Raw genomic sequence first — 9373 nt, forward strand, 5'->3', positions numbered from 1 at the left:
TATTCTGAGTTCGGGGTACATATTAGAGGATTCGTGGTTGAGTATGAAGAACATCACGTGGAGAAGACGCAAGCAATCGTCGATTCTTTGGAGAATCAGATCGGTAATTCTAAACTGTAGGAAATTCATGTTTTAGGTTTAATTCCTTTTACATGAATTATTTTCGTTCTAGCATGCAATTGATTGTTTAACATCTGATAAATTGATCACATAATCTTTCAAATAGATCCATATGTATGATTTATTTGTGAATGCATGGCTTCCGCTGTGTAAGGGGCACCAAACCCCAACAATTGGTACCGGAGGTAATTTTTGGCTCTAATTATGTGGATTAATTTTATGTTATGTAAATTGCTTGAATGCATATTGTATGATTATGTGTTAGAACATGTAAACTTCGAAAACCCTAGTTCTACGTAATCTTGTGATCTGCCCTGATTCATCGAATTGGGAGAATTAATTCTCCATAATCAATTCTTATCATCCTAGTTTGTAATCATTACTTGGAATGATCACTTTGGCTGATTGAATGAGTCGGCGACATGCCCTTGATATTAAGAATGTAACGCCCCGCTTTTCGAACCCTAATTTTCGAACCCTAAGACGTTGTATTTATTGCTTTGATTGCCGCAATTAAATGACGATTTATTTTGTGCATACTTTGGTGACCTAATTTGTTTTGACTAAGTCAAAACCGTTGATTTTATGACGTGGCTTTAATTAATTGTCGGGGAATGAGATATATTGCGGTGAATTATATTATCTTTGGGGAGTGAGATTTAATTAGTATCATAAATATTTACCTTGCCCCTTTCATTGTGGAAATTTCGACCACTATTATTTTAAGGAGAGGAATTCTATTTCTTGGATTTAATTATTTGCTTGGGATAATTATCCAATTAAATCCAAAGCCTAATTATCCTATTTCCTTCTTGAGAAAATCGGCCCCCACTAATTTTCCTAAGGAGATTTCGAAATCTCCTTACTTGTGGGAGAAGAAATTATTCATTATTCATTTGATCTCTTAATTATTTCTTTCCATGTTTTAATTGGAATATCCTAGCAAATCTTTCCCTATCTTATTTTATTAAAGATTTGGAAATTTATTCCTTGTGGGAGGAATTGAATAACACGCCTATTTCCATATTGTTTGGGAGGATTTTTATTAATTTTCTTGCTCCGTATTATTTTATTCTGCTCCGTGAAAATACCAAATTAAATTGGAGGCTAATTAAATAGCCTTAATTTTCGAAAATCCTCCTTAATTCTTCCCCCTTATTCACGCCATTTCCCCTCCATCAAATCTCAATCTTTATTACAATTATTCTCCCAAATATTCTCTAATTAATTGTGGGGTATTTTCAAGCTCTATAAATAAGAACCTAACCCTAACCTCACAAATCACACGCCTCTCTCTCTCAATCTCACGCCATTCCCTCTTCTTCACTCTCCCACACTTGTTCTTCCATTCAACTCAAGATCCTTTCGATTCGCCAAGAGTTTGTCGAAGAACCAAGAGTTTTAAACGTTTCTACCGATTGTTTTGTTCAAGAAAGGTACAATCAAGCCTCTATTCTTCATCCTCTCCATCCCAACTCTTCTTTTGTTCTCTCATGCATGTAGAGAGTGTAGGGAATGCAGATCTAAGGGATTTAATCGGTGGGACTTTGTGATTGTGTATATGATTGCGTTTTGAATGAATTGTTTGATGATTTAATGAATCCTCGGTGAATGATATGTGATGTTATGAAAGCATGAGTGTAAGGACCCTTTTGAGCATGTTTGTGTGTTAAAACCATGAAAAGGTTGATTTTGAATAAGTGGGTGAAAACCCAAATGAACTCCGATTTGATCGATTCTTTTTCCTGAGTAAACTGCATGATGTGTTCTGTGTTGTGTGTGAATTTCAACTCTTTTGAACGAAAGATGAATTTTTGGTGAATTTTTAAAGTTGACTGCACTTTTCTGGCAGAAACTGTTTTCTCGACCAGTAGGTTACGTCTTTTAATTGACCGACTTAAAAGGGGTATTTTGACATGAAAATTAAACTGGAAGTTATTTGATGAGTCTTCTGCCTTGTGGTAAAATTTTAGCCCCAACGGAAGTTGGGTGAATTTTTAGTAAATTTTACAGAATGATTGCGCAGTGCTGCCAGATTCCTATCTTTACAAAAACACTATGTTACTATAAGTAAATTACATGATTGATATATGTGATGACGTGATGTGATGTTCAAAGATGGGAAAAGGGAAAACGATAGGGACATGCATAATATTAAGTCAATGGTTGTGACTGATAAGTCATATATATTATCTAAAGGTGATAACTCGTGCTCGAAGCGTGATAGCAAAGGAAAGGCAGTAGTTGAAATCAAAACGGTCGAGGTGGGCTACTTTTCTACCCTACACTATGTGTGGGTTTCTCTTTTACTAAAAACTCTTTTACGTATGACTGTGGAGCTATAAGGGTGGTTTTAAGCGATTATCATGCCGTGATTTGTTTTAACGTGCCTATCTGATGTGGCTGTTGCCACTGTTATATAAATCGAATTCGGGTCCTCGTAGGGCCGCAAACCCTACTTGGATTAGTGTACACCTATGGTAGACTGTGTGCTAGCGTACGGGCTGGCCGGTCTAGTGACCTGGTTTGCGGCCGCATTCCTTGTCATGTATTGGCAGATATGGACGACGATGGGGAAAAATGACTGCGCAGTCGCTATTTTGAACAATGGAAAATATTTTGGTGCCTCGGGCCTTTCCAAAGCAAAACCCCGATGGTTACTTACGTATGGCATGATAATATGTACTTTTATTTAAAATATTTTCGGGCATGAGCCACTGAGTATTATTTTTATAGTACTCAGCCCTGCATATGTTTTCTCTATGTGCAGGTTGAGCAGCGACGAGCGGTTGGTGGTGTTGAGCAGAAATAATAATATGGTTGTTTTGAAACTTCGAGTGTCGTTGTGTCTTCATACATGACTTCACTCTTCTCTTGGATGCTTCCGCTGTGATATTTTCTTTACGTACATTTTTACTTAACTATGGATCTTTTTGATTAAATGTTGAGAACTCGTTACCCTTTTTATTAATGTCAAACCTTTGGTCTTTTCATTTATTTTAATATAGATATCGTTGGTCGTTTAATTATTAGACTTAAATTTTGGTCAGACTTTTATCGAAACCCTAGCCTTCTAAGCCCGTTCATTTAAACCCCTTTAAGTCGCGATCGCCCGTTTTTATTAACCCTAGGGGGGCGGTCGTGACAAAGAATCTGTTCATGGAGAATCAAATCGTCACATTGCATCAATGACCGACCACTTGGTTAATTCGCGATGGCGGCGGCTGTCTTTGATGGCTGTTCATGGTCGAGAATTCGGCTGGGCTTTCTGCGGTGACAACGTAGCTGATGCAGCGACTACACCGAGGCAGAAGCAGCGCCGATCCGGCGGGGATAAGAATTGCATCGGAGATCAGCAGACGGACAGCAACGCTGCAGCAAGGCAGCTGCAGAGACGACGTCGCACAAGTGACGACGACGCAGCAACGCTGGCGGCAGCAGAAACAGCGGTGCAGCAGCTGCTGCGAAGTCGACATCGCAGCAGCTACGGCGACGCAGCAAAAGCAGCAACGTCGGTCCGACGGGCAGCTCGACGCGCCGGTGTGTGTGCTGCAGAGATACAGCAACAGCGGCGCTGTCCGAGATGCAGTTTCGGTGGAGTTCCGGGCAGCAGGAGGTGCAGATTTCAGTGGGAGTACGACTACGCAAGATTAGGGGTTCCCTATGCGTGACGTCGCATCACCTCGTCCAGTGATTTCGCTTTCCAAAATGATTAGGGTTTTCCAAATACTTGGATTCATTTTTGGAAATAATTCAAGATATAATTTGGAATAAGATTTGAATATATCTAAACGGATTATTTAAAATTTAATTTAATTAAATTATGGATTAATTGGATTTTTATCCTTATTTTATAGATTTAGATAAATTAAATTCTAGAGTGAACTACATAAAATGACCCTGACGTTTCCATTTGTTTCACTCCAGACCCCTGACTAAAAAAATATCACCACATGCCTCTGACCTTTAACATAATTACAAATGAGGTTTTTTCGGACTAAAAGGCGCTTCAGCTCTAAAAGGGCATTATTGTCATAACACCACGCGTCTGCAGTGGCGGCCCTGCATGCTGCCTGCCAACCTGCGTGATTTAACGGGCCGCACGTCAGCTGTGGCAGTTATGATGGTGCTACAACGGCAGTTCAAACGACCATTCTACACGAATACGCCACGTAACGAGGACTCCCTGCGTGGATTATCAAATAAGTTTCAAAAATTTCACATGCCTCATTTTCGGCCTTCTCTCTTCTACCCCGCCTAAAATTCTACCAAAAATATCTTGTTATCCCACCCCGCCTAAAATTCTAACCATTGCGAAACATTGTTTTCACTCAACATTGCGAAACATTGTTTTCACTCTTCATTCTATGTGCACCCCCCCTGTGAAAAAAACTATCTTGCATGAATGGCGCCTAAACGGAAGCGCGGTGGATCCTCAGGCGCATCGTCGTCACGCCGTAAAAGAAAACCAATACCCCCGCCATCGCCACCACACTGCCGACCACCACCTAGACATGCACCAGTGGTCATAGATGTGGAAGAAGAAACCTGGGATATCCGAGATCATGAACTGGATTTTTTCGTCCCAGAGGATGAATATAGTAAGTTAACTTTTAATCCTCGGTTTGTGATTCAGGCTCCAAAAATTGATTTCGTTGTGAATTTATTTTTTACTGTTTTAGTTTGATTTTTTATTGTGCGTTTATTGTCCTCCTTAATAGGGGATGCACCTGGAAAGTTTTCAGTTGCTTTCCATCATGGAGGTTCATTCTTCTCTATGAAAGATGCGAAAAAAGTATGTTGGTGGGCATTTGACATACTTCGATTTCTGTAACATAGACAAATTCCAGCTCATAGACCTCTCGAGCATGGTATTAAAGCTGAAGTATGATAAGAAGATGATATTTGAGTTTCTATTACTGTGATCCGAAGTACAGTCATTACTGCGCAGGGGTTTTAATCGGAGGACCGTTGTTTCCCATTGTTGAGGAAACACATCTGAAGGATTTCCTCAAAGTGGCGTCTACAACGACAAAGTTAGTTCACATCTATGTTGTGGAGATAACCCGGGCTCAAGCCATACTGAAAAAAATGAAGAATCAGGGCGTCTAAACCCCCAGGAGTCATTATTGAAGAGATTGAAGAAGTCACACCGAATGTGCCAAGGCAAAAGCCTAGACCGAAGAGGAGGCGACGGTGTGAGTTTCAAGGGCAACGACATGAGCCTTTAATGATTGGCTGGTATGATAGGGATGTAGAGTTCGAGGAATATCTTACGAAAAGTTTAGAAGATGATCGTGCTCAGAGGAAGAGGGACGCGGAGGTAGCCATGCAAAATTTGGCGAAAGCATTTGAAGTTGTATCCCCTGAAGCTCTGGTCTGTGAGATTGGAGAAGTATCAATACCTGACGTGGAATTTATAGCAGAAATATGTGTAGTAGACAATGCTGGAGAAGCAGAACCTGGAGGTGGAGACTCTCATGCACACGTACAAGAGGTAATGACTTGTGTGATTTACATATTGATTTAATACCTCATTTGTGATTTTGTTCTCGTTTGTAATTTAGTCCTGCATTTGTGATATTGCACTTTGCAGGATGTAGTTAGATCTAGGGGTGGGAAATTATACCGAAATACCGTAATACCGGACTTACCGTACCGGAAAAATACCGAAAATACCGATTTTTCGGTATACCGCAGTTTCCGGTACGGTATGATACCGTACCGCAGTGTTTCGGTACGGTAACGGTATCATTTTTTCTATACCGCGGTATACCGAATCCACGGTATACCGAAACTTCGGTATATACCGAATCCACGGTATACCGTGGTATATCGAATATTCGGTATATACCGAAGATTCGGTATACCGATATATATATATATATATATATATATATATATATATATATGTATGTATAGGGTTGTGATCATATGATAACCCCTAATTTATGTGAAAACCCTATAACCAAATCTGGACCACACATATTTTCTAAATATTTTTTCCTTACAATTGGCGTGATTCACTACTGGGCTTCAAACCCTCTCCATCAGATCAATACCATCATAAATTAATAGAGAATCAAGGCTAACAATACGGAGTAATAGTTTATTATAATTTTATAGCTGTAACGATAAATTAATTCCTGTATTATGATCCTCACTTTTTAATAGTCATCCAATAGTACATGCAGTGATATCACGTATACAAACAATTAAACAAACACACACAAAAACCTAAAACTATCATTTTAAAACAAAAGTATCATTTTATCATTTGAAACTATCATTTTATCCCTTCAAACTATCATTTTATGATGCAAAAGTATCATTTTATCATCCAAAAATCTAAAACTATCATTATTAAACAAAAGTATCATTTTATCATTTGAAACTATCATTTTATCCCCTCGAACTATCATTTTATAATGCAAAAGTATCATTTATCATCCAAAAATCTAAAACTATCATTATTAAACAAAAGTATCATTTTATCATTTGAAACTATCATTTTATCCCCTCAAACTATCATTTTATGATGCAAAAGTATCATTTTATCATCCAAAAAATCTAAAACTATCATTATTAAACAAAAGTATTTGAAACTATCATTTTATCCCCTCAAACTATCATTTTATGATGCAAAAGTATCATTTTATCATCCAAAAAATCTAAAACTATCATTATTAAACAAAAGTATCATTTTATCCCCTCAAACTATCATTTTATGATGCAAAAGTATCATTTTATCATCCAAAAAATCTAAAACTATCATTATTAAACAAAAGTATCATTTTATCATTTGAAACTATCATTTTATCCCCTCAAACTATCATTTTATTATGCAAAAGCATCATTTTATCATCCAAAAAATCTAAAACTATAATTATTAAACAAAAGTATCATTTTATCATTTGAAACTATCATTTTATCCCCTCAAACTATCATTTTATGATGCAAAAGTATCATTTTATCATCCAAAAAATCTAAAACTATCATTATTAAACAAAAGTATCATTTTATCATTTGAAACTATCATTTTATCCTCCCAAACTATCATTTTATGATGCAAAAGTATCATTTTATCATCCAAAAAATCTAAAACTATCATTATTAAACAAAAGTATCATTTTATCATTTGAAACTATCATTTTATCCTCTCAAACTATCATTTTATGATGCAAAAGTATCATTTTATCATCCAAAAAATCTAAAACTATCATTATTAAACAAAAGTATCATTTTATCATTTGAAACTATCATTTTATCCCCTCAAACTATCATTTTATGATGCAAAAGTATCATTTTATCATCCAAAAAATCTAAAACTATCATTATTAAACAAAAGTATCATGTTATCATTTGAAACTATCATTTTATCCCCCCAAACTATCATTTTATGATGCAAAAGTATCATTTTATCATCCAAAAAATCTAAAACTATAATTATTAAACAAAAGTATCATTTTATCATTTGAAACTATCATTTTATCCCCTCAAACTATCATTTATGATGCAAAAGTATCATTTTATCATCCAAAAAATCTAAAACTATCATTATTAAACAAAAGTATCATTTTATCATTTGAAACTATCATTTTATCCTCTCAAACTATCATTTTATGATGCAAAAATATCATTTATCATCCAAACATCATGGTGCTTCAGCAGATTGCCCATGTTTTCCCTAAGTAAGGTCACTGCAACATTCGCCATATTCCAAAAGAATGAGAACGAAACTGATTTAGGGATGTTCAGTTGTAGTAGTAGTAATTTGTTTATTGACATGCAACTAGTACATATATATATATATATATGAAGATTATTTAGAGAGATCATTGCAATGTTTACTATATATAAAAATCTTTCCTTCTGTGCTCCGTTTTTTAGAATAGAAACTTTCCTTAATATTTCATACGTTATATCTTTACATATATAAAATAAGAGTTTTAGGAATAACATTCTAGGAGAAAATTTGTTGGAGTAATTTAATTAAGGATAGAGTATAATGTAATTAAGGTAGTGATTTTGTTAACAATATGACTCTCATGATGTTTATATCATTTTTTTCCTCCACTTAAATTGAAGGATGAATAAATAGGATACTGATCAGTCATTTTTAATTCTTCAAGAGAAATAAATGTCCAATTTAAATTACTAACTAGTGTCACGCCCATGCGATGGACGGGTCATTTTAATTTCTTCATATTTATTTCATTATGCGAAATAAAAGTTGTGAAATGATAAACAAAAGAATATTCGACATCCTCTTACTTTGGATTATACTTTTTCAATCACATTAACCCCACATAGCCACAAGAGTGCGTTTAAATGCTACATTTTCTTAAAAATGTCAATACGATCACATTAAAATTTCAACACATATTTGTGTTGACATTTTAATAAAAATTTATTCAAATCAAAGGAAGATCCTGCCTTGTTAATATTTTTGAGAATTTTGTATGCATGTTTTTTCGGTATACCGTTACCGTTACCATACCGTTATTACGGTATACCGTACCGTGTTTCGGTATACCGTTAAAAATGGTATACCGAAACACGATACGGTATACCGTAATAACGGTATGGTTACCGGTATCAAAAAATGTTATACCGAATTTCCGGTATACCGAAAATTCGGTACGGTATCGGTATTGAATTTTTTCATACCGTACTTTCCGGTACGGTAAGCGGTATGGCACGGTCGGTACGGTATACCGTACCGACCCACCCCTAGTTAGATCTTCATTAGTTGACGATTCCAATCCGATTGTCGATGTCGCTGAACCTGCGACTGAGTCTGAATCTGTAGTTCACCAACCAGATTTGGTCGGGCCAGGAGAATTTGCAGATGAAGATGTGTACCGACCGGTATTGGATGGTGGTAGTCAGCCACATCCAGACATACGGGTAGACAATGATTTCTTTCCAATCATTGAGGACATTACCCATGAATTGTTCATGGTCGCCGCTGACACCGACACCCAAGTGCAAGAGTCAGCTCCAGCTTGTGAAGAACCCGTACCAGTGATAGGAGATGAACCCCATCAGGTGGCGGAAGATGTTTATTGTCCGTCATTCGATTATGTTCCCGATGGATGTCATCTTCATAACGAGGGAAGTAATGACGATGATGATGGTGATGAGGTCGGCCATTTTATCTCGTTGGCCAACGTGTGTCGTGATGAACAAATGTTTACCTCATACTACGATTCGTTATGTCAGCAACAACAGCCGGAGGGGGTGGGACAAC

General features: G+C 36.5%; 1 long non-coding RNA gene across 1 annotated transcript; it reads left to right on the forward strand.

The window, feature by feature from the left end:
• Nucleotides 1-1423: 1423 nt before the first annotated feature.
• LOC121803595 lies at nucleotides 1424-2926 on the forward strand. The gene is made up of 3 exons (XR_006051081.1): nucleotides 1424-1556; nucleotides 2320-2384; nucleotides 2891-2926. It is a non-coding gene; the product is annotated as an uncharacterized LOC121803595 (long non-coding RNA).
• Nucleotides 2927-9373: the final 6447 nt, after the last annotated feature.

Source organism: Salvia splendens, chromosome 5 (assembly GCF_004379255.2).
Source record: "Salvia splendens isolate huo1 chromosome 5, SspV2, whole genome shotgun sequence".
In the NCBI taxonomy this organism is placed as follows: domain Eukaryota; kingdom Viridiplantae; phylum Streptophyta; class Magnoliopsida; order Lamiales; family Lamiaceae; genus Salvia; species Salvia splendens.